Raw genomic sequence first — 27,207 nt, forward strand, 5'->3', positions numbered from 1 at the left:
ACACAAAGCTAATATGAAGCTAAGATGGAAATATAAACATGATATGAATCAAGATTCTAATTTTAAAACATGATAAAGTAAGCTAAATTATACTAAAATGGATGCACAAGCTAAATGAAAATGAGCATTTGTATGATGCAAAAAACAAGATATGATTCTTCATGCATGTATATGGCTTTATTTATAGGATTTCCAAGGCCAAGAGTGAGGTGGAATGGAATCAAGGGTTGAGATTCAATCTGGCAAATTGGATGGTGAGGATGCAAAGATCATTTATGATGGAAGATGAGATGGAGAGATCACATTTATTGCCAAGTATGAGCTCGAGAAGCAACCTTGGGTAAATAAGCATGGACTAAGTAGGGTGCAAGTACCCAAATGTAAGGTCCAAGTACCTAGATGCAAGAAGAAAGGAATATTTGAGTACCTGAGTGTAAGACTTAAGTACCCTGAATGCATGTGCAAAGAAGGTTCAAATACCCAAGTGTAAGGCTTGAGTACTTTGGAAGCATGGTCAAGAAAAGGAGCAAGAACCCAAGTGGTGTAGTGAAAGAAAGGTCCAAGTACCCATGTCATGTGAGGTTATTTGACCTTTTTATTTTGTAAAATAGTTATTTACTTGCAACATGTTGATGTGTCATGATGAGGTGGAAAGAGGAGTGAGGATGTGAATTTGTAGGAGAATGCAAGTGGGATGGAATATTTGTGATTTTTTAGAAGAATTTAGAAAAGTGAATTATATAATTAAATTGGGGAACACCTATATAATAGAAGAATATTAAATAACCTTTGCATCTAGATTAATTAATTGAGCTAGATTTATGTGTTTACAAACACCATGTGGGGTAAGTATTTGCACTGTTGCCAACCTAATTTCTTAGCCCGCATGGGAAAAGTTTCTAGTATGAATACTACATAGGGATAAGTTCTACTACTAGCAATAACACTTCCCGTTATCTCACATATCTTGAGACCATGACTTACAACTATTGTGGGGAAGAATTCCTTAGCACCAAACTATTGATCCCACTATCCCACATGGTCAGACATATGGGGGTTGCCACATAAGTAAAAAAAATTGACAATGTGGAGACTTGAGAAGGGTGAAAGGGTTGTGGCCTAGGGATATACTAGGGAATTTTAAACATTGATACCTAGGATTTGGGGGCAAAATATAGAACATGAAACATAGATATATTTTAGTGACCAACTCGATAAGGAGACTAAACACATGAGGTCGGTAAATTCACGACTATGGACCCTTCAAGTGAGAACTTAAATCATGAACATCAACTATTGATGATCAACTACAGAATATAATAGGGTTCGAGAAAAGTAAAGGCAACATCAACATATTTTCAAAATCCTTGTAAAGCCCTAAAGCCCTAGGCTTAAAATGGGTCCCTAAAGGCAAAAATTTGACACCTCCAATAGGACCCATCACAATTTGATCCTATTTTCAATCCCATGATTCACTACTACCAGTGGAGGATTCCAAGTCATATGGTTTAGCTACTTTTTGCATCCACCATTGCCTCCTCTTGGTACGTCTATAGAGAACACCAATTTAAACTTGACTCAAGATGAAATTTATGATGGCTTGCAAGATCCTAGGTTTAAAGTCATCATGGACACCATTCTTATTGCAAACTCAAATCGATACTTTTTTTTGTTAGCACAACAAAGAGCCAAGTTACCCCCTGATTTCAATCTTTTAAATGTCAAGGAAAACCCATCAAACGTAGACCCTTTAAACTTTGAAATAATTTCAAACATTTCAAACCTACAACCTAACAATATCCAATCCAATGAGACCTCATCATCATTATTTGATATTTAATTCGATATTCCTCTTTTTAATCTACCACCAATGCTTGAAATGAATTCTACAATCCCAACCAAAATATGACATATTATAGTACAAATGTGTCTCTCATTGATCAAAACATGCAAACCTCAAAGAAAACTATGACACATCCAAACCAAAACCAAACAAATAAAAACCCACCATCTAATTAAGGTCAATTCAATTCCACATCCTAATCATCAAATAAAAACAAATCAACAACAAGATTTGTCAAAACAATAACTAATCTCCACCTCAAAACAAAACCACATCCAACACCATGAATGCAACAACAAGCTCATCAAATGCAAATATTAAATCCATGAACCAACCAAACTATAGCCAACCTATGATCAACCCTCCTCAAAATCAAAACTTGAACCAACATGTTCCATGCCCATCTCAAAATCAAAATGCATCTTCAACCAATGAATCATATAACCAAAACCTTTTGAACATCCTTTGCAATTCCCTTCTCCAAACCGACAATCCACCATCTAACGTACACCCCATGTCTCAAAATTTAAACTCGAGGAAACATTGACAAAACCTTGGATACAATCAAAACTTGATATTTATTCTTCTCCAAAATCAAAACCCAATGTATAACCAATACCAAAAGTCTTCATCATCTAATAAAAAATACATCAATCCTCTTGGTAACTAACTTATGACAACCTCCAACAACAACATGTATCAATTCCTTAACCAAAACATCAACACTCAACTCCAACCTATAGATATATGGGCTCAATAATGGCAAAATATTCAACAACAAATCACAAACATGAAAATGGGTCAAACCAATATAACATACACATTTCAAGAAATTTGTCCTTATCCTTTTGATAGGAGCATACCTATACCTCCCTTTCCACACAATTTTGAGATGCCCAAATTTGAAAAGTACAAAGGGAAGAGTTATCGAGTAGAACATATCAGAGAATTATACATAGAATGTTTAGAGGTTACTTACAATGACACATAATTAATCCATAACATGAGATATTTCAAGAACTAGGTGAAAAATTCATCACACACTTTTATTATTAAATTAACTACAAGGTATCTTTAAGTGATCTTTACAACACAAAATAAAAATGTGGGGAATCCTTTTCTTCTTTCTTACAAAGATGGAAGAGCCTTGCTATTGTAGACACCTAAATTTGACTAATTAATTTGATCAAATTTAAATCCCTTAGCCATTCACATCAATTACATAAATATTATTATTTAATTATATTGTGGCATCCCATTCCCTTTGGCTAAATTAATTTAATTAATAAGGCCATACCCCATTAATTGATTAATCTTGTTAATTAATTCATATTCCTTTAAACCTTTCTTCTATTAAATAAAATAAATTCTCTATTTTATTTAATTCATTGTCCTTTTCCTCTAACCTATTAGTTAATTCTAAATTAATTAATTCCCCCACATTCTTCCTAATCTAAACCACCATCTAACCCAACCCTTATAGTAACCCATGGGTTGTAACTAACCCTATCCATCTAACCAATCTTATCTTAATTATCCTAACCTCCCCCCTCACATGTGTGTGCACATTTCCTATTTTCCAAATACTAGAAAATATTCTATTTTGGGTGGTTACTCCCCAAATGGACATGTGCCCTTGAGGACACATGTCATTCCTCCTCTAGACATGTGTCCCCCTTTGGGGATACTTGTCATTTCCTCTTGAGCCAAGTGTGGGATTTCATTCCACATGGCTTGACCTCTGTCCTCCTTGAAGACATGTGTCACATTTCCAAAATCCTTCATCTCCCGATCAAATCCTATTTAAACCTCCCATTTCTTAGAAAATCATTTGCTTTCATACATCCATACCATTGTAATGCTGGAATAACCACTCACATTGCACGTAATTTCCATCAATCTAATCTTGCATCGAACATCATGGAGAAAAAATTGAGCATCCTCAACGTCATGAGCACACATCAAAACACAGGATAATCAAATCAAGGAATTCAAATGGGGTTTGTGTTCTATTTGTCAATTGATAATTTAGCTCTATTTTTTTTTTCTTTTTAGCATCCCGATCTTGAGGTGTTTGATTTACTTGTGGTTGTTCTATTATTAGTTTAGCTTTTAGTCATTTGTATTTTTCACCCACATTTTAATCACACATTTTCTAGCATGCTTAGTGGGATCCATTTCACAAATCATATCTCACGTTTTCTTGTTATTTGAGTGTGTTTTTTGTAGATTTTAATTACTTGTAGGCAAGAATGTGGAATTACAAGTGGGTTTCTGCCTTGACGGAGTTCCATTTCATCAACAACATGACTTCAAGAAATCATAGGAACACACTGAGAAACTGCGGGAATGCCACCTGAAACAATGGGAACACATTCTTGTCGTCATACGGAGGGTAAAATATCAACTATTTTCTCTGAAATTTTTTTGTGTAGTGGGAAAAACCCAAGAGCAAATAGAGTTACGTATGATGTGCATCTACATCGATGGTTTTTTCCCGACTTATTATTTTCTGTGTAGTGGGCGAAAATGACGGGTTTGAACTGATGGAATTAAATTAGAGTTCTCTGGGTCTTTTTTCTCTTTGTCTATCAGTCTATTATTTATGCAATATTTATCTGAATAGTGGGTTTGAGGTTCACTATTAGGATTTAAGGGTATTTTAATCTTGTTGTGCTATTTTTATGGTTTGGTAGATTTGTTATGTATTATAGCAGGTTTGCATCCTATTGTAGTGGATTTGCTACTAATTACAATGATTTTGCAGCTTGTTTATATATTGTAGTGGGTTTGAGCTATGTTTTGGAAGGTTTGCAGTTTGTAGCTTTTTGTCATTTTTCTAGAAATTTTATCTAATCAGATTATGACTAATTGACTAATGTTTGTGTCTTCATGGAATTTTTCTAACATTTGTGCATCTAATCGAGCATATAGAAGGCCCCAATGCTTTCAAACATTAACAATTTGATGCAGGGCCGCTAAAGAGGAGGGTTTTCATGAAAACATTTTTCTTTATTGCTTTGCAATACTTGCACTTGTGTTTTTTGTTAATTTAGACATAATTCAATTTTTTAAAGGAAAGAACACCATGTATTTCATGTTTTGTATAGTTGTGCATGTGTAGAGAGGACCTATTTCTAACATGCACTATCCTCTCCCCTAGCTCTCATGGTCTTGGTTGTAAGAGAAAAGTGTTAGCAATGCTCATTTTTTGTTTTAGTAGGTAGTGGGCTTGCCTCTGGAGTAGTCAATAAGGTTGGGTGAGAGGGAATGACCCAAGCGGTACTTCTTCAGCCAACTATATAAATTAATAAGTCATGTGAAAGTTGTGATTGCCTCATGGTGTGCATCTACATTGATAGTTTTCCCTCAGTATCCACACTTGTGTGAGATCCATAAAAACCCTTTTGAGGGCTGGGAATGGGTTCTTAAATGAGTCATTGCTACATGGGTAGACACTGGGTTTTGCTGAAGTTCCCCCACTATGAACCAAATTGTTTAAGGAGCCCCAATCCTTCTACTTTTTGACTTAGGTGTTATGATATGCACATACCAAAGAAACCCCTCATGTACCCTTCAACTTGAGATAGTAAATTTCTTAGGTTCTTTGGGTCCTTATAAATTCGAATCTTGGCATGCCTGAGAAGTGTTTGATGTGGAGTGGAGCCAATGTTGCCAAGCTTGTATTTATCCAACTAAATGTGGTATTCTGGGCAAGGGGATTCAATAGGTATTGTCATCTGACTAGCCTAAGAAGTACATGACTATTAATGCATTTATTATATATATGTGCTTGTTGTGTTTGGTGTCACAAAAAATATCTTGTCAAAATTAGTCTGTCATCAAACGTGACATTTTACGTAATCATAGTTGTTGTTATCCTATAGCGGGTTCACTTCCTGGTATGATGGGAATGCTTTTGTTTTGAGTTAGATTGATATACTTAGTGCAGTCACCGTCTCTTGAATTCTCATGGGTTTTCTTGTAAGACCCACAGTTTTTCTCTTTATTTTGGCGGGTTCACCTTATCTTTGTTTGATCTACTTTTAGTCTTGGTCTAGTAGGTTTGTGCTTAGGTCCGACAAGTTTGCATCATGTTTCAGTGGGTTCGTTGTTGATTTTTCTAGTTATTTTAGGCATTGATACTCTAGTGGGTTTGCACCTAGGTCTAGCAGGTTTGCTCTTTACTATGGCGGGTTCACCATTACTCCAACAGGTTTGCTCTGTTTTTCTTCATTACTCTACCAAATTTGGTTTGTGGTGGGTTTGAGCTCTATGCCATTGGGTTTTCTCTTGTTTTTTGTGAACTGGACCTTTTTAGTTTGTTCGTTCGTCACCTGATTATGTCTAGTTTGCCTTTCTCATCACTTTCCTTCTTTGTGACTACATTATCAATAATTTTTTCATTCATTTACTCATGTCACTTGGATCTCGTCATCAATTGCATGTTCTCTATAAAGTCAAGGATTTTTTCACGTCACTTGGATCTCATCATCATTTGCATGATCTTCTAAAATCAAGGATAATCTATTTATTCGAAATCAACTCCTATTTCCAGCTAAATACTTTCATCAGTCCATCATTTTTTCACTTTAGTGGTTTGATTCACTAGTCCTAAATCAATTCAATCCTTTTGATCTTTGTCATCCCGAATTGCTTAATAGTCTTCATCTTTTTATATGACATTGATAACTCTTTTGACTATATTGTGTCTAGAGTTTTACCCTTCCCATCCAGTGTGGCCTGGTCATCTCGATCCAGACGTCTAACTCACATTGAATAATTTTATTTCTTGAGTGCATCCTCTTGAGTAACTTCAGTGTCATATTTCTTTACTCAAATGTCATCCCAATTGCAATCTGGGTGTCGACTCTTCTATCATTCTATCTCTCCTTGGTCATAGCCTTCATTTCCATTTCATCCCTCATTAGCTAGATTTAATCAATTAGTGTGATCCTTGATGTTAGAGTCATGTTCTCATCATCTCCTTATCTCCATAGTTCATGCCTGTCACTACTCAGTCTTGATCCAAACAAGCTATGAAGCAACAACCTTCTTATTGGGATTAGGATTTTCAGACCCACAACAAAATCTTGATTCAGGTGTTAGTCCTATCATGTCTGGTAACATCCCCATCTATTATAATCTGCTCAATCCTAGCATCCTTGATGACACTATGGTCAACCAACCTAATGAGAAAGACTCTTAGATAAATCCAGTAGATAAATTCCTTTAAAATCTAGATAATGCCCAAATGGTTGAAGAGATCATAGAGAATAAAAAAGTCTCATATTCGCTAACATGGTTGCCCGAGGTATGACTGTTGCATCACTTGATGTGCCTATGATTGAGAATCTACAAGAACCCCCTCAACAACAAGTGTCTATACAACAACTCCACCCGATCCATCAATAAGTACAATTACTAGTGGCACCAATTTCATAGAGCGACCCACTTGCATCAATAATATGGCCACCTATGTATAGCCTTACATAGAATTATCAACCATTCTATGTTAAGTCACCAAGACCTCCATCTTCAGGTGGAGGTATCTATAATGTGCCAATCAATGTGTTGTCTATACAACATCACATCTCTCCTCTTGGTAGGTCAAATACCACTGACGTCCAATGCTATGCAAGTCACACCTTTCACAAATCTAGTTACTCAACATATAAATATGTCTTCTACACAAGCACTGGCCTGGACTATGATAATTCTAGACTATCCTCTATCATTTGTCATGTAGACTATGACTGGGGGCATGAGTTATACAGTGCCTTCATCATCTATAACCTTGCTCATTCCAACTAGGGGCATGAATTACAGAGTTCCATCATCATCTACACACATGCCCATGCAATCAATGCTCCACAATATCAACTGCAAGTGACTTCTCAACCCATCATCTCACAATCGCGAATTAGTTACTTGAAAGCGCCCCCTTCATCCTACATTGTCATGAATGTCCATCAGTTGCAAGGCGACGCTAGTCAAAATCCCCCATTGCATAATTCCCAATCTAACATGTATCCTAGCTATACTGGGGGCAGTTATCTTCAAGGTGGTACTCCTCAAGTCCCATAGTTCTCTAATGTGCAGTATCAGAAATAACACATCACACCTCAACAAAATATTGTGATGTACTCATAACCACCTCAATATCAACATCAACCCCTTTCCCAACAACATGTCCCTATTTATCCAAATATGGAAAGTTATCAAAATCCACTACAACAACCGAGCTATCTTCATTCACATCAGGTGTCATATCATATCTTATAGTATCAATATGCTACTTCATCTTCAGACCCTTTTTCTAATCAACACTAAATGGGAAGAAATGAAAGCCGCTCTCAAAAATTTACTTGAGAGTAGCTCTAAGAAAGTTTTCAAGTTTGATGAGCTTTGTCTTTATCCCTTCGACAAGTCCTTGATGGATATGCCTTTTCCCAAGCATTTTGAGATGCCCAAATTTGATAAATACAAAGGGAAAGGCATTCCACATCGTCATGTCAAAGAGTTCTTCATGGCCTATCAAGAGGTGTCATAGTGTGGCAATTATCTTCTGCAATTATTTCCTAAGAGTCTCAGTGGACCTGCCCTTAAATGGTTTTCCAAGTTGCCATTTGACACGATCACCATGTTCGATGACTTATGAAAATGCTTTGTGGCACAATACTACTATAATATCGAGAATGATATCTCCATGCTTGATCTATGTCAGGCCAAATAGAAAGGTGGTGAAAGTCTCCTAGACTATATCTAGAGGTGGAGGGACCTCACCTATTGTCTCCCATGTATCGTACCTGACACTCAATTGGTCCCCATATTCATTAGTAATCTTCTTCCTAAGCTAGCATATCACATTTGATTAAATTGCACTAGCACTCTCAAGGACATCATGTCTAAAGGGCCACTGGTAGAATAGGCTCTGATTGATGGAGTCATAAAAACCTATAAATAACATTTTGACAAGCCTAGTCATGATAAACAATGATATTGGAATAAAACAAGAATGCTATAGGTGACAAGGTCATGGATTCTAAGATAGTATGAATGATCATGGCTGCAAATCCACCACCCTTGCAGACATATGCTAATTTTCCATAGCAATCGTATGCCAATACATCTCTAACTATTCATGTCAATTCATCACTCCTGGGTCATTAACAACTATAGGTGCAAGCACAAAACTAGATTGGTATAAGGATAATGAATGTTGTGCCTACCGTCACACCAAGGGTCATGATACAAAAAAGTGCATGCAACTTACAAACTTGGTTCAAGATCTTATTGACTAGGGTAAAATTGTTGTTGACCCTATCAATGGAAAGTCCCCAAATGCCAATCTGGGCATGTACAAGAATGCTCTTCCCAAGCACCAAGGAAAAGTGAGCACATCCAATGTTGGGAAAAGTCGTACCACCAATAACATCAATTACAATAATGTTACCTATGATTATGGTCCTACAATAACTTAAATTACTCAGGTAGATGATCATATTAACATTATTCAAGTCAAAGGGGGGATACCCAATGTGTAACAACCACTAGGAGAGCTCGTATGTCAGTTCTTGGGGGTCCCACACCAGACACCACCCCAACAATGCTGATGTATACACAATATAATATCCTTGAACATGCAGGGAAAACCCTACATAGATCTCCATCCTGTATTTGCTAAAGGCCTTACCTACTCATCAAGAGATTCTTACCTGAACCATGCAAGAAGCTCATGTACCTAGAAATATTGATCATACACAATTCCAAGCCATGTTGGTGTTGGACATTGCTGCTGCTAGGATATGTTTTTGCCATTGATGTCAACATATTCTTGCTCCAATGATTGAAAATTAGTTTATTGGGATCATGGTTTGGTTTATGGAGTATTTTTAGTATCATTATATTCTTATGTATTGGTTTTGGTGATCTAGAAATCTTAGTTGATCATATCATATGATCCGATTTTGCAATTTTTTTTTTTATCAGTTCTTTGTAGAGTTCAGTATTTGCTTCGGTATATTCCGGTGTGATCAGATATTGAGTTGAGATTTTGGGAGATTGTTTGGGATGGTCTTGTGTATCTTCATTTCAGATGGCTCATGATTTGGTACTTCGCAAGTTATCTTTCTTTGTGATAGTTGTTGTTGTTTGATTATTCTCGAGGTTTAGATGTTGATCGATGAAGATTTGATAAGTGGTGATGGTACAATTGTTACTAATGATTCTAACATGCTTGTTGGCATTTCTTAAGTTTTTCCTATTTATTTTGATGATCTACATTGATTGTTGTGTGTGTTCTTGGTGATTTTACTAAACTGGTGATGTTCTTCATGTTATGCAGTTTTCCTAGTAGTGTAGTGTGTTGCAGTTGATCTTGGCATGATTACTGGTGGTGTTGAGCATTTAGGAATTTGGTTTAGGACCATTCTATGTCATGTATATCATTATATTGGTCCATTGGTCAATCTTTGTATCGTCCGATGTAATTTTGTAATTGTGAGTTGAGGGTTTAGCCGACCTTGCTGTCAAGGTTGATCAATTGTATAAATAGGTGATATAGTCATGTAATTTAGGTATCAAGGTTGTGTCTACATTATCAGAGAGTGGTTTATGTGAAAAGAAGTGATTCATCCTTGGACATTGTGATTGAGCATAAATTGGTGTTGCAGAGCAGATAATTATGCTTAACTGGAACTGTCATCAGGCATTTGTAGATGCTATTATTGTAGTTCATTCCTTCCAAATTATAGTTGGAATCTTGGTGTAAGTCAGTGAGACTTCCTTGAGGGTTGTAGCCTTCCGAGTTATTATATTTGAGCAATGAGCTCTAGGTGGTGTGCATAAATGTTGGTGCATTCCCCATTATAATATTTTCACATACTACGACAGAGTATCATCTTATTGTGGGTAGATTCCCATCATGGTTTTTTCCTTAACTGGATTTTCCACGTCAAAAGCTTGGTGTTGTGTGTTGTGTTATCAATTGGCTTATCTTTGTTGTTACTATAGTTTATCAGATTTGTATGTGGTTGATTTTGTTAATTTGGTAGAAAACTGATCCACCCTCCCCCCTCTCAGTTTTCTCTCAGTGTTGTTGCCAACAATTGGTATCAGAGCCAGATCCTCCAAAAGAAGATTAACCACTTAAAGAGATCTAGGATGGCAACTGGAAGTGAAAGTGGTATCCTTAAGAAGGAGAGTCTAAGATTTGATGGAAGTAACTATGCTATATGGAAGATCCAGATGGAGGTGCACTTGAGATGTATTGGAGAAGATTACAAAGAATGTCTATTATGTTCCTTCGAATGGACTGGTTATTGCAGATGAGATCAAGGAAGCTGAAAATAACATTAGAGTGAAGGAAGCATTGCCAAGCACCTTGACTAATTCAGAGATGACTAATGTGATTGGACTTCAGACTACACATGAGATCAGGGAGAAGCTTGAAACCCTATATGACGGAGATAAATAAGTCAAAGTTACTAAGTTGTAGAGTTTGAAAGGAAAGTATGAGATGTTGAGGATGGGAGAAGATGAGAAACTAAACACTTTCATGTCTAAGGTGAATGATCTTGTCCTAGGTATTAGATGTGCCAGTGGAATCCTTGAAGAAGATGAAATTGTTTCTAAGGTGCTGAGATCATTACCTCCTTCTTACAAACATAAGGTAGCTTCTATTAATGAGATCTAGAGTGCGACTATTGTGACAAGAGATATGCTAGTTGGAAAGATTGTTGCATTTGAATTGAGTAAATTTGGTGAATCGCATGGAAAGTCTGAGATAACATTTAGAGCATCTGTATCCAGAAAGAAGAATTATGATTCTGAAGAATACAAAATATCCAGATATGAAAGAGATAGAAGAGAGATGGAAGAGCAAGAAAGAGACTTGCAAGAGCTTGAAGCATGGATTTTCCAGAGATTGCCTAAGGGAGCCGGTAAGTATGATGGTAAATTGAGTCTGAAATTTTTCTCTATTAGGAACCGGAAGGGAAACTAAGAGGGGGGGTGAATCAGTTGTCAATGAATTTCAACCCAATTATAACTTAATCCAACTTAATACTTAATACCAGTAAACCAAACTTAATGTCGGTTAACAAATTAGCAATTAATATCAATACTGGTGAAACTTAATGCATGAAACAGAAAGAGAAATAACATCCACAACACATAACATAGATATTTTGACGTGGAAACCCTGTATGGGGAAAAACCATGATGGGAAACCTTACCCACAATCAGATGATACTACTATAGATAGTATGTGTATACAAATGGGGTTTGCACATGCAGAAAGGCCAACCACCTAGAGCACACTGCTCAAATGGGAGTCACAATGACTATAGTAGGATGGTTAAATCCTAGAATAATATACGGCTTCAAAGTGTATCTACAATGCTAGATTCAGTGCCGGTTTAAGCTCTGATAAACACCTTTAAACCTTCCTTGAACCTTCAAATGATGTCTTCTTGATTTGCTTTATGATCTGCTTATATGATCTTCAATATTCTCACATACCAAGTTACAATACCATACCACAATTCCACTACATAACCATAGCTTCATCTCATAAATGAGATCTTACATTTATAAAAAACCTAAGACCAAATGTGTAGGTCAGATCACTAAGAATATTACAATTAAATCAATTAAAAATAAGTCTTGATGCGATACAACATGTTGGCTCATTACATTTACACCAATATCCAATCAATAAATCACCTCCATAACATGTTGTGCTAATCTAGAATAGATAACACATACCGGTCCATTACCTAGACCAATCTGTCGGTAACACCAAATATGTCAACCTGATTAGACCAATAACCAAAACACAAAAACCAAGTATCCAAACCATGTCTTCAACATAATCAAGTGATCTCCAGATGATAACATGTCATCATCAGTACCGGTGAACTATATAACCTTCCGGTGAGCATATACCAATGACTGTGCATAGGTCATTGACCTTGCTGATGAACACGATGTGTTGGTTCAATTGTAAACCAATATAACCATAGTGCCAAATCAACAATGTAGATCTCAAGAAGGATAAGTGTTGACATCAATGACAAAACTAATGCAACACATCCATAATACCAACAATCTCCCCCTTTGGCATTAATGGTAACACTAGATGGAAAAACATCTAAGTGCCAAAACAGAATGCCAAAAAACAAAAACCAACGATCTCCAGAATAGATCAATACCAGAAATCAAAACCAAAATACAAAGAGTATATATCTCTCCCTTAATGAATAATGTTTTTCCATAGATATCTCTCCCCCTTTGACATCAAATGCCAAAGCAATTAAGAATAAATACCAAAACATACAACCAACTACTCCCCCTGAGAAGTAGCTCTCCTCCATCAAAGCCGGAAAAAGATTTCTCTGTTAGTTTCTATCGGTTTGATGCCAATCTCCAATCATCTAAGTCTCTTCTGGTGAGGGTATTACCCCAAGATGCTCTCTGAGATATTCAAAGGTTTCCTTAGGCAAAGGCTTTGTAAAGATATCAACAATCTGCTCTTTAGTATTCACATAAACCAATCTTACTTCTTTTGCTTCAACATGCTCTTTCAGAAAATTATATTTGATAGAAACATGCTTTGTCTTCGAGTGAAATACTAGATTCTTTGATATATCAATTGTTGTTAAATTATCACAATAAATGATTATCGATTCTTTTCATTTTACCTCTATGTCCTTCAAGATTTTCTTAATCCATAATACCTGAGTACAATTGGTTGCTGCTGCAACATATTTTGATTCTGCTATTGATAATGATGTACAACTCTACTTCTTACTTGTCTAATAAATCAATCTGCTACCAAGAAAGAATGCAGCGCCAATGGTACTCTTTCTATCATCTACATCTCCCGCCCAATTTACATCGGTGTATGCACATAAATCAAAATTTTCATCTTTAGGATACTATAATCAAAGATTTGTTGTGCCTTGTAGATACTGGAAAATCCTTTTTACTGCTGATTCATGATTTTCTTTAGGATTACTCTAAAACCTTGAAACAATACATACTACATTCATTATATCAGGTCTAGTTTGTGTCAAATACAGTAAACTCCAATCATAGATTTGTATCTTGTCAAATTAATAGGAGCTGAATCATCCTTCAATGTCAATTTATCAGTTGTAGTAATAGGATTACTTACCGGTTTAGAGTTTTCTATACCAAATTTCTTCAGTAGTTCCTTCAAGTATTTTGTTTGACATATGAATATACCTTTATTAGTTTGTGAAATCTACAATCCTAAAAAGAATTTTATCTCCCCAATCATAGACATTTGAAATGCTTCATGTATCTTGTTAGCAAAGTCCTTACATAATCCATCTTCTCCTCCAAAAATGATATCATCAACAAAAAATTCAATAACCAAGATGTCATCATTAGTCACTTTATAATATAAGTTGTTGTCAGCATTACCTTAAGTGTAACCAAGCTTCAAAAGATATTTGTCCAATTTAGCATACCAAGCTCCAGGAGCTTGCTTCAATCCATATAAAGCTTTCCTTAATCTGCAAACCATATCTTTATCATTTGTCAATGAAAATCCATCAGGTTGTTCAATGTAAACTTCCTCTTAAAGATCACTATTCAAAAAGGCACATCTTACATCCATCTGATATACTTTATAGTTCTTATGAGCTGCAAATGCAAGAAGTAATCTAACTTCCTCAATTCTAGCTACCAGTGCAAAGATTTCATTATAATCAATTCCCTCTTTTTGTGAATATCCTTTACAAACTAATCTTGCTTTGTTCCTGATTACCTTACCATCTTCATTAATTTTATTTCTAAATACCCATTTAGTTCCAATTACATTTTTTTGTTTAGGTCGGGGAACTAATGTCCATGTATTGTTCTTTTTAGTTTGTTCTAATTCATCTTCCATTGATTTTATCCAATGTTCATCTTGACATGCTTCAATAACAGATGCTGGTTCAACTTGAGAAATTAAGCATACCCCTTCATTTGCAAGTCTTCCTCTTGTCATAACACCTTGATACTTATTCCCAATTATCTGATTTTCTAAGTGATTCAGTCTTACATACATGGGTTTATTCACATGCTTTTGTTCTTCAATCCCTGTGGAATTCTCTGATGATGCTGATGTGACTGGCCATATTTTGTACCAGTGCAATCTGTATTGGTTCATTTATGATCATCTCAACTGCCGGTTCAAAATCTACAGACCTTGAATTTCCTCTAAAGTGTTCATCTATCTTCACATTAGCACTTTCAATGATCTTCTACAATCTTTTATTAAAACATCTATATGCATTTCTCTTAGATGAATAACCAAGAAATATTCCTTCATCACTTCTAGGATCAAACTTACCAACATACTCATCTCTCCTAATATAGCATTTGCTTCCAAATATTCTGAAGTATTTAAGAATAGGAGTATTACCAAACCATAGTTCATAAGGGGTCTTACCAGTTTTACCTTTGATGTAAACTCCGTTGAAAGTGTAAACCATTGTATTTACTGCTTCTCTCCAGTACACATGAGGTAGATTTGCTTCCAATATCATGCTTCTAGCTGCTTCTAGAATAGTTATGTTCTTCCTTTCCACAATTCCATTCTGCTGAGGTGTCCGAGGTGCTGATAGTTGTCTTTTGACTCCATTCACTTCACAAAAAGTATTAAATTCCCTAGATGTAAATTCTCCTCCTTGATCATATCTCAAACATTTGATTTTCTTACCGGTTTCATTCTCTACCATTGCCTTGAATAACTTGAATTTTCCAAAAGCCTCTGATTTCTCCCAGAGAAAAGTAACCCAACATATTTTAGAATAATCATCAATAATTAGCATAAAATATCTATCTCCTTGTAGACTTCTTGTTCTTGCCGGACCACACAAGTCAGTATGAATTAAATCAAGAACATTATTGGATTTATCAGAAATACTCTTAAAAGTTGTTATAACTTGCTTTCCCATTTGACATTCCTTACATACTGGATTATGAGATTTCACAATCTTAGGTAAATCCCTTACTCCCTTAGTTGAACTTATCTTTACAATGCAATCAAAATTTACATGACAGAGTCTCTTATGCCATAACCAACTTTCATCAATATGTGCAATCAAACATGTCTTATCACTATTATTCAAATTAAAGATATTACCTTTAGTCTGATTATCGGTTGCAATCTCCAATCCAATTCTATTTCTGATTTTGCATTTTCCATTATTGAATTGTAATTGAAATCCCTTTTCAACTAATTGACCAGCACTCAAAAAATTATGCTTCAAACCTTCAACATAATAAACATTGTTAGTATTGTGCTTACGATCAAAATATATAGTGCCTTTTCCTTTGATTAAACAAGCTTCATCATCACCAAATCTTACTAGACCTCCATTATATTCCTAAAAACATATGAATTTACTTTTATCACCAGTCATATAATGTGAACATCCACTATCAATGATCCATTCATCTTTTTCCTCAATTTTAGCTGCCAAGGCTTGCTCTACCGATGGGATAGTAGGTGTCAGTTGATCTTATTTTATTGCAAAAAATTTCCATCCATTGTCTACCGGTTGTTCATCAGAATCATCTGTAACTCCTTCATTAGCATAGTAACATGATTTATCTCTGTTCTTCTTAAATCTATATCTCTAATATTCAGGGTTAGGCTTGTATGTTCTTTTAGCTTCTTCTCTCAATCTTGCATGTCTATCAGGACATCTAGATGCTATATGACCAACTTTATTGCAATTAAAACATTTAAACGGTGCTTTACCTTCATACTTACTTCCAACTAGAACTTTAGGCATCTTCCTTGCAAACAGTGCTTCAAGTTCTTCCAGTTCTTCATTTTCCCTTCTGATATCTTCAAGTTCTTTTGCATATAGTGCTTTCCAATCAGATTTTTCAGATGATGAAGATGATACTGCAAATGATGATACTCTGAAAGCTAAATCAGTCTTAATTGTAGCAATAGGAACAAATTACTCAAGCTCAAATGTTGAAAGTTTTCCAACCATGGTATCTCTAAATACTGATGTATTAGACATTGTTCTCAAATCATTAATAGTAGTTACTTTAATTTTGTAATTCGGTGGCAAAGCTCTTAAAACTTTAGAAAAAATTTCATCTTCACTTAAGGATCCCCCACAACATTGTATTCCTAAAATAATTTCATTAACTCTTTCCATAAAAGCAGAAATTCTTTCATCTTCTTCCATTTTCAAATTTTCACACCTAACCCGGTAACATTCCAGTTTTGCAATTTTGACAGTGGTATTTCCTTCTTTCAATGTTTCCAATTTATCCCAATTAGCTTTAGCAGTAGATCGGTCAAATAATCCCATAATTTTCTGATCTAATAATGCGCTTAGAAGTGCTTCTCTTGCTTTGAAATCATTCTCTTGATCCTTACCCAATATTGGTGGATTAGGTTGATTCGTAGTAGGACCAACATAGCCATGTTAGTATTTTGGTATGGTTTTGTCATTGATGTCAACACCTACTAAAACACTAGCACTTTGGAGATCCAGTAGCATTCACCGGCAAGAAAGTAACTATTGCACAGTTACTGATATCTGATACACCAGAAAGATATAATGATCACCAGCACTTGGAATGGCATGGAAAACACTTGGTAATGTCGAAGACATCATCTGGACATCTTGTCCTAGAGTTTTGTTCATTGGTATATTCATAGTTACATATTTGTTGTTACTGGCAAATAGGTCTAGGGTTACACCGACAGGTTTATCTTCTCCAGATCAACATGGCTCACTATGGAGATGATTAATTATTGTTGTAAATGCATTAAGCCGACATGTTCAATTGGTTATTGCATCGGATATTATATTGTTTGTTAAATGTTTATTGTAATATCTTGTAGAGCTGACCTACTAAAATTGGTCTTAGGTTATGGTATAAATGTAAGATCTTATTTGTAAGATCAAATGTGGAATGCGAAAAAAGGATTGTGTGAAGGTATATGCGAGATTAAGCAGAGCTATACACACAGACATCATTTGAAGATTGAAGGAGGGTTTTTGTGGAAGCATATCAACATTACACTGGTACTGAATCCAGCATATGAAGATGCTATTTCGTGCAGTACATTCTTATTGGATTTAACCATCCAACTGTAGTTAGTGTGACTCCCATTTTGTGATTGAGCAGTGAGCTCTAGGTTGTTGGCCTTTCTGCATGTGCAGACCCCATTTATGTACACTTACTATCTGCAATAGTATCATCTGATTGTGGGTAAGGTTTCCCACCATGGTTTTTCCCTTTACAGGGGTTCCACGTACAAATATTGGTGTTATGTGTTGTGGATGACTTTGTGTTTATGTTTCATGCACTAATCCTTACCAGTATAGCAATTAATTGTTATAACTGTCTACCAACATACTTAACTGGTTTACCGGTATTAAGCATTAAGTTGGTTAAATTGTTTTTGGTTTAAATTTATTTGACAACTGATTCACCTCCCCTCCCCCTCTCTCAGTTGTCTCCAGGACCTAACAATTGGTATCAGAGCCTAGTCCTCTTTTGCAGAATTTTAACAGCTTGAGGAGATCCAATGTCTACTAATTATTTCAGGAAGGATAGTCCTAAAATTGATGGAACCAACTATGGCATATGAAAGATCAGAATGGAGACACATCTAAATTGTATTGGAAAAGACATCTGGGAAGTTACAAAGAATGGTTATACTGCTGTTGTACCAGGTCATCCCAGTCTAGCTAACTTAACAAAAGATGAGGAAAATGATTGCAAAGCAAGAGAAGCACTTTTGAGCGCATTATTAGATCAACAAATCATGGGACTATCAGATAGGTATACTACTAAATCTATTTGGGATCATTTGGAAACACTGAATGAAGGAGATTCCACAGTCAAAATTGCAAAACTTGAAAGCTTCCAAGTCAGGTATGAACATCTAAAAATGGAAGAAGATGAAAGGATTTCTGCTTTTATGGAAAGAGTAAATGAAATTGTTTTGGGTATTAAATGTTGTGGAGGAACCTTAAGTGAGGATGAAATTGTTTCAAAAGTTTTAAGAGGATTGCCACCGGCATATAAAATGAAAGTCGCTGCTATAAATGAGTTAAGAACAATGCCTAATACATCAGTTACTAGGGATACAGTGATTGGGAAACTTTCAGCTTTTGAAATTGAAAAATTTGGTCCTATTGCTACTATAAAGATAGATTTGGCCTTTAAAGCATCAACATCATCTGCTCCATCATTTGACAAATTTGATTGGAAAGCCTTTTATGCAAAAGAACTTGAAGAAAGTAGGAAAGAAAATGAAGAACTTGAAGAACTTGAAGCACTATTTGCAAGGAAAATGCCTAAAGGTCCAGTTGGAAGTAAGTATGAAGGTAAAGCACCCTTTAAATGTTTTAACTACAATAAGATTGGTCATATGGCTTCAAGATGCCCTGATAGACATGTTAGACTAAGAGAAGAAGCTATAAGAACATACAAGCCTAACCCTAAATATCAGAGATACATATTTAAGAAGAATAAAGATAAATCTTGTTACATTGCTGATGAAGGTGTGACTGATGATTCTGATGAGGATCCGACAGACAATGGATGGGTTTTTGTTGCTATAACAGAAGATCAACCGACACCTACTGCTCAACCAGTAGTACAGGCCCTGGAAGCTAAAGTTGAAGTAAAGAATGAATGGATCATTGTTTCAGGATGCTCACATCATATGACAGGAGACAAAGGTAAATTCTTGAACTTTCAAGAATACAATGGAGGCTTAGTGAGATTTGGAGATGACAAAGCTTGTTCAATCAAAGGTAAGGGTTCAATATCTCTTGACGGTAAGCATAACACTAACAATGTCTACGATGTTGAAAGATTAAAGCATAATCTTTTGAGTGTTGGTCAATTAGTTGAGAAAGGATTTCAGTTACAATTTAAAAATGGAAAATGCAAAATCATGAACAAAACTGGTTTGGAAATTGCAACCGATAATCAGACTAGAGGTAATATCTTTCATTTGAATAACAATGAAAAGACATGCTTGATTGCACATATAGATGAAAGTTAGTTATGGCACAAGAGACTTTGTCATGTAAAATTTGTTTGCATGGTAAAGATCAGTACTACTAAGGCAGTTAGAGATTTACCTAAAATTGTCAAACCTTAGAATACAGTATGTAAGGAATGTCAATTTGGAAAACAAGTTAGAGCTAGTTTCAAAAATATTCCCAAAAAATCAAATAATGCTCTTGATTTGATCCACACTTATTCATGTGGTCCATCTAGAACTAAAAACTTACAAGGTGATAGATATTTCATGCTAATCATTGATGACTATTCTAGAATGTGTTGGGTTACTTTTCTTAGAGAAAAATCAGAAGCACTTGGAAAGTTCAAACTGTTCAAAGCAATGATTGAAAATGAAACCGGTAAGAAAATCAAATGTTTAAGATCATATCCAGGAGGTGAATTTACATCTAAGGAATTTAATACATTCTATGAAGTGAATGGAATCCGAAGACAGCTATTAGCACCTTGGACACCACAACAGAATGGAGTTATTGAAAGGAAAAACAGAACTATCTTGGATGCAACAAGATGTTTGTTATCAGAAGAAAACCTACCACATGTGTATTGGAGAGTAGTCAGCACAGTGGTCTATACATTTAACAAAGTTCACATCAAAGGTGAAACCGGTAAGACCCCTCATGAACTATGGTTTGGTAATACTCCTACTCTTAAGTATTTCAATATTTCTGGAAGTAAATGTTATATCAGAAGAGATGAGTATATTGGAAAATTTGATCCTAGAAGTGATGAAGGAATATTTCTTGGTTATTCATCTAAGAGCAAGGCATATAGATGTTTTAACAAGAGATTGCAAAAAATTGTTGAGAGTACAAATGTAAAGATTGATGAACAATTCAGAGGAACTTCAAGGTATATAGACTCTGAACCGGCAACAAAAATTTTGACAAATGAACCTACTCTAAATCCACCGGTACAGAATGAAGATCCAGTTACCCCGTATCATCTGAGGATTCTATAATAATTGAGGAACAACAACAATCTAAGACACCCTGGTATGTAAGACTGAATCATTCTGAAGATCAGATAACTGGAAACAAGTTTAAAGGAGTTATGACAAGAGGAAGATTGGCAAATGAAGAGGTATGTCTTATTTCTCAAATTGAACCATCATCTGTTAATGAGGCATGTGAAGATAAATTTTGGATTAAAGCTATGGAAGAAGAATTAGAACAAATTGAGAAAAACAACACTTGGACATTAGTTCCCCGGCCTAAAGATAAAAATGTAATTGGAACCAAATGGGTATTTAGAAACAAACTTAATGAAGATGGTAAGGTTGTAAGAAATAAAGCAAGACTAGTGTGTAAGGGATATTCTTAGAAAGAAGGAGTTGATTACAATGAAACCTTTGCACCGGTAGCTAGAATTGAGGCAGTTAGATTATTTTTGGCTTTTGCAGCACACAAGAACTACAAAGTTTATCAAATGGATATTAAATGTGCATTTTTGAATGGAGATCTTGAAGAAGAAGTATACATTGAACAACCTGATGGATTTTCTTTAACAGATGACAAAGATATTGTTTACAGGTTAAGAAAAGCTCTGTATGGACTAAAACAAGCTCCAAGAGCTTGGTATGCAAGATTGGATAAGTATCTTTTAAAGATTGGTTTTACTTAAGGAAAAGCAGACATCAATTTATATATTATAAAGTAACTAATGATGACATCTTGATTATAGAAGTATTTGTTGATAATATAATCTTTGGAGAAGAAGATGGATTATGTAAGGAATGTTCTATTAAAATGTAGCAAGAATTTGAAATGTCTATGATTGGAGAAATAAAATTCTTTTTAGGATTGCAGATTTCACAAACTGATAAAGGTATATTCTTGAATCAATCCAAATACTTAAAAGAGTTACTAAAGAAATTTGGGATGGAGAACTCTAAACCGGTCACTATGAACGCTCTTGAACCTATCCAAAATTTGTCCCTAATACATCTCGAATTGACTGACTGTACTTTACCGAATCAACCCATGGATATACCTATTTTTGCCAATGACTATACATTATCCTATTATCTCAATGCAGTCGAACCTATTAACTCTTCCACTAGTGAATGGAGTGAAAATATGACTGAAGAGGATATCAAGTATCTTAGTCACAAAAATAGGAAAGATAAAAATAAAAGATCTAATGATGAAAACCACATTGTGACAGTGTCAGAATCTAAAAAAGAGAAAATAAAAGACGTACCTAAAGGTGAAAACCTCTGTGAGGCACCTGAAGGTGAGATACTTGGTATACTGCCTAGTCATTTTTAGGAGCGGTCTTCCATATTGATCGAGCCAACTCAGCCAGTGAATATCAGGAATCAAGACACACCACAAATTATTCACATAGCTCAATCACTATCAGCAAAGGAACTGAAGGATTTCACTCAGCTATTCTTAGAGAAGAAAATAAATTTTGCATGGACATACTCTAATATGCCAGGCTTGGATCCTGATCTCATTATGCACCATCTCTCAATCACACCAGGAGTAAAACCAGTTAAACAAAAACTTCGTAAGATGCACCCGCATGTCGCACTATTGGTCAAAGCTGAACTAGAGAAACTACTCAAAGCTAGATTTATCAGAGCGATAGATTATGCTGAATGGATTTCCAACATAGTACCTTTGTCAAAGGCAGATAAATCTATCAGAGTTTGTATAGATTTTAGAGATCTCAATAAAGCATGTCCAAAAGATGACTTTCCATTGCCAAATATTGATATGATAGTTGACATGACAGCTGGGTATGAGATGTACTCATTAATGGATGGATTCTCCGGCTACAATCAGATTAAAATAGCTCCTAGAGATCAAGAAAAGATAGCTTTCACCTATGCATGGGGAACCTTTTTCTGGAACGTTATGCCATTTGGGTTAAAGAACATGGGAGCGACCTACCAAAGAGAAGTTACAACTATCTTTCATGACATGATGCATAAGAATATGGAAGATTATGTTGATGAAACCTTAGTGAAGACTATGAAAAGATCAACGCATATTCAAGAGTTAGGTCCTATACTTGACAGAATGGAAAAGTTCAAGCTCTGATTAAATCCAAAGAAGTGTGCATTCGGAGTGACATCTGGTAAACTACTTGGCTACATCATTTCAAAGAAGGGCATCAAGGTTGATCCTGAGAAGGTCCAGGCTATAATGGAAATGCCACCTCCAAAGAACATCAGTCAAATGAGAAGTCTACAGGGACGTCTCCAATCCATTAGGAGATTTATTTCTCAACTAGCAGACAAAGCTCAACCTTTTACAAAGGTACTAAGGAAAGGCGTATTATACAATTGGAATCAAGAATGTGAACAACATCTTCAGCAAATCAAAGAGCATCTATGAAATCCACCGATATTGATGCCACCTATTCAAGGTAAACCATTAATCTTATACATATCAGCAACTGATTCATCATTGGGGGCACTTCTAGCACAACAGGATGAAAACAAAAAGGAAAGAGCTATTTATTACATCAGTAGGACATTGGTGTCTTATGAAATGAACTACAGTATAATAGAAAAAGCATTCTTGGCATTAGTCTTCGCATCACATAAACTAAGGCACTATATGCTCACACATTCAGTCAAGCTAGTGGCCAAAATTGATCCACTCAAGTATCTTCTTAATAAAGAAACACTCACCGGATGATTGGCAAAGTGGGTAATGATCTTTACAGAGTTTGACATTGAATATGTGGAATGCAAAGCCATAAAAGGACAGGTAATTGCTGATCAACTTGCTGAAGCTCCACTTGAGGATACACAACCACTACACATTGAGTTCCCAGATGAATCAATAATGCATCTTACTCAACAACCTTCGAAGACGTTCTTTGATGGGTCCTTTACTCAAAATGGTTCAGGTGCTGGCATACTATTCATTAATCCTCAGAAGTACTCAAATCCAAAATCTTATAAGATTTTATTCCCTTGTACAAACAACATTGCGGAATATGAAGCACTGGTAAATGGAATAAAACTAGCCATTGAATGGAAGGTTGTTGAATTATATATTTATGGAGATTCTCAACTGGTCATCAATCAAATCAACGATACATATCAGACTCGAGATGAGAAATTTTTGCCTTACAAGAGGATGGTAGATGATTTCAAGAAGTATTTTGCTTTTGTATCATTCCAACAAATTCCTAGATCAACGAATAGAGCAGCAGATGCTATGGCTACCTCGACATCTATACCTGAGCTACAGGAGTCCAATTTTTGCTTTGATTTCCTGGCGGAAGAGTTATATTACCCTACTTATGATTCTCCTAAGACCCAAATAGTCTGTTCTATTATTGGACACGACTCATTCTGATACAGCCATATCTATTTCTATCTTTGTGACCAAATTATCCCTGAAAAGCTTACTCATAACGAGAAGAGAAACCTAACTCGAAAAGCTTTGCGATATGTTATCATAGCTAATGATTTATTTAGACGAAGTTTGGGCGGTACTTTGCTTAGATGTCTAGAAACTGAAGAATCAAAACGTGCATTATCGGAAGTCCATGAAGATATTTGTGGATCTCATTCGAATGGTTTTACTTTAGCTCGGAAACTATTATGGGTTGGCTACTACTGGCCAGATATGGAAAAAGATGCCATAAAATTTGCTAAGACTTGTGAGAAATGTCAGCTTCATGGAAATCTCATACATGCCCCGGCGAGAGATCTCATACCTTTCACTACACACTAGCCTTTTCAGCAATGGGCCTTTGATCTCATTGGTTAGATATATCTTGTTTCATCTAACAGACATAAATTCATCATAACGGCCACTGAGTATTTCACCAAGTGGGTAGAGGCGATTCTGCTCATCAAAGCAACTGGTAAACAAGTCGCCTTATTCATCCTAAACTATATAATTTGCAAGTATGGGATACCTTCGTCCATCGTGACTGATAATGGAGGACAGTTCAAGAATAAAGACCTAGATGAAATTTGTGAGAAATTCAAAATAAAACAACACTGGTCATTTGTTTATTACCCTCAAAGTAATGGACAAGCCGAGACGTCTAATAAAAACCTACTGACTATCTTGCACAAAACAGTGAACAAATCCGGGAAAGATTGGCATTTACAGCTCAATCTGGCACTATGGGCTTATAGAACAAGTATCAGAACACCTACTGGGGCTACACCTTTCTCTTTGGTGTATGGGTCCAAAGCAGTATTACCTATTGAAGTAGAAATACCATCTCTAAGAGTTTCGTTGCAAGGTCTTGTTACTGATGAAGATTGTAGAATATCTAGATTGCAAGAACTCGAATTGCTGGATGAGCGTCGACGAGTGGCATTTGATTATCTCAGAGTGTATCAGAAGAGAATATCCAGAGGGTATAACAAGAAAGTTCGACAAAGAGAATTTCAAGTTGGTGACCTAGTTCTGAGAGAAAACCCAAAAAATCAACAGTTTTGAGACAACAAAGGGAAGTTTGAACCCAACTAGCTGGGTCTCTATATCGTTACTGTAGTCTTCGGCTCTGGTGCCTATCAACTCTCAACATCGAAAGGAGAACAACTCTGAGAAACGATTAACACCATCCACCTAAAAAGATTCTTTACTTAGCATTCTCTGCTCCAGCAAACTGTACAGCTGAAAAGGTCCTGAAAAAAATCCTAAAAAAATGGAAAAATCATAAAATGCAAAAAAAATTATATATAAAAAAAAAATGTAAAAGAGAAAATGCCTTGGTGAAAACCTGGTAAACAGGCACCCTGGTAAAAAAAAAATGATGATGACTCTCTGCCAAACAGGTGAAAACCTGGCAAACAGACGCCTCTTGTACTCAAGTGCTCCATCTATCAACGCAACGTTGGCATTTCCCGCTTTCAAGTATCTTTTGCTTTCGCTTGTACATATTTTCAGTCACTTTTGTGACATCCTGGTTCGTTGGAACCCTCATGACTTGAAACAGATCAATGTCCTAGTCTTAGGTTACTTGATATAGCACATTACATATCCTAAGCAGTGTCAACCAAGTCATTATTCCGTTAGTGAAACCTGGTCAGCCACTCCGAGTCAGTCACGTCTCCTGACTACTACAGAGTTTTTATCACTGAGTTCACAAGAAAAACAACATAACAAAGAACAATTACTAAACAGTTTGAGCTATGAATGGAAAATTTTCTTTGTATGTTGTCTTTTATATTGGTATTTGATTATTATCCCCTTGAGTAACTCAAGGAAGTCTGTATTGACTAAGAGGTACAAGGATTGGGGGCATAATATTTTCTTTGTTTTCTGCTTGTAGGAATGATCCCGATGATCTGGAAACATATAAATTAGCTGGGTGTCTGTAATAAGAGCCTTCACATTAAGGTGAAATCACCTCACATACCTCAACTCCGCTTAATTGTATGCTATAGGGAGGTCCATGTCATTTCTTTGTCTGTTTTGAAGGAATTTCTTTATGATACAATTCGGGTCCCTACGAAATCTGTCCAAGGCTATGAACAAAAAAAAGGGTCATTGCGGACAAGATAATAATTATTGCACATTGAAAAAGAAAGGAACTCTACCTTTCCTGTTGTGTTCATTATGCTCAGTGATGAATCTTAAGTATTTTAAATCCAGTGACTAGCTTTAAGTTGCATTTTGCACATCATTTTGTATTTCATTCTGCATTTTAGTGAATCTCGGGTGATTTTGGTGTGATAATAATAATCTTTTTATCTTCAGAATGCGAGCTGAAAGCATCATCATTTCTTACTCTAAGTGGTCTATTTATCGTTATTTCTCTAATCGAATACTTGTGTTTTTAGATGTTTAGCTGCATACATAACATTTCATATAGATTCATTCATTTTATTATTAATCATTTGTATTCATCTTATTACATAGAAAAAACAAAACAAAATTTGCACTACTTATTTTCATTCATTTATTTGCATATGAAAAAAAACAAAAGCATAGACATCCATTATCATTTGTAATACATACATTCATACTGAAAAAGAAATGCATACATATAGAATAAAGCATATAGAAATATCTCATAATCGAATTGACACAAGTACAATGAAGTCAAATCAGATCTCGTATATATATATCATCTCAAGTCTAAGAGTACAAAATGATGTCCAATGACATGTACAAACTCCCATTGGAGCAAGAATCATATAGGCTACAAAAAAATGGGTGTGTCTACAAAAAAAATATCTGAGCTACAAAAAGAATCATCTAGCTGGCACCCTCTCCCTCATCGCCTGGTGGAGGAGGAGGAGCCTGATGCCCGGGATCCTGTTGAGGTGCTCGCGC

Source organism: Cryptomeria japonica, chromosome 9, assembly GCF_030272615.1.
Source record: "Cryptomeria japonica chromosome 9, Sugi_1.0, whole genome shotgun sequence".
In the NCBI taxonomy this organism is placed as follows: domain Eukaryota; kingdom Viridiplantae; phylum Streptophyta; class Pinopsida; order Cupressales; family Cupressaceae; genus Cryptomeria; species Cryptomeria japonica.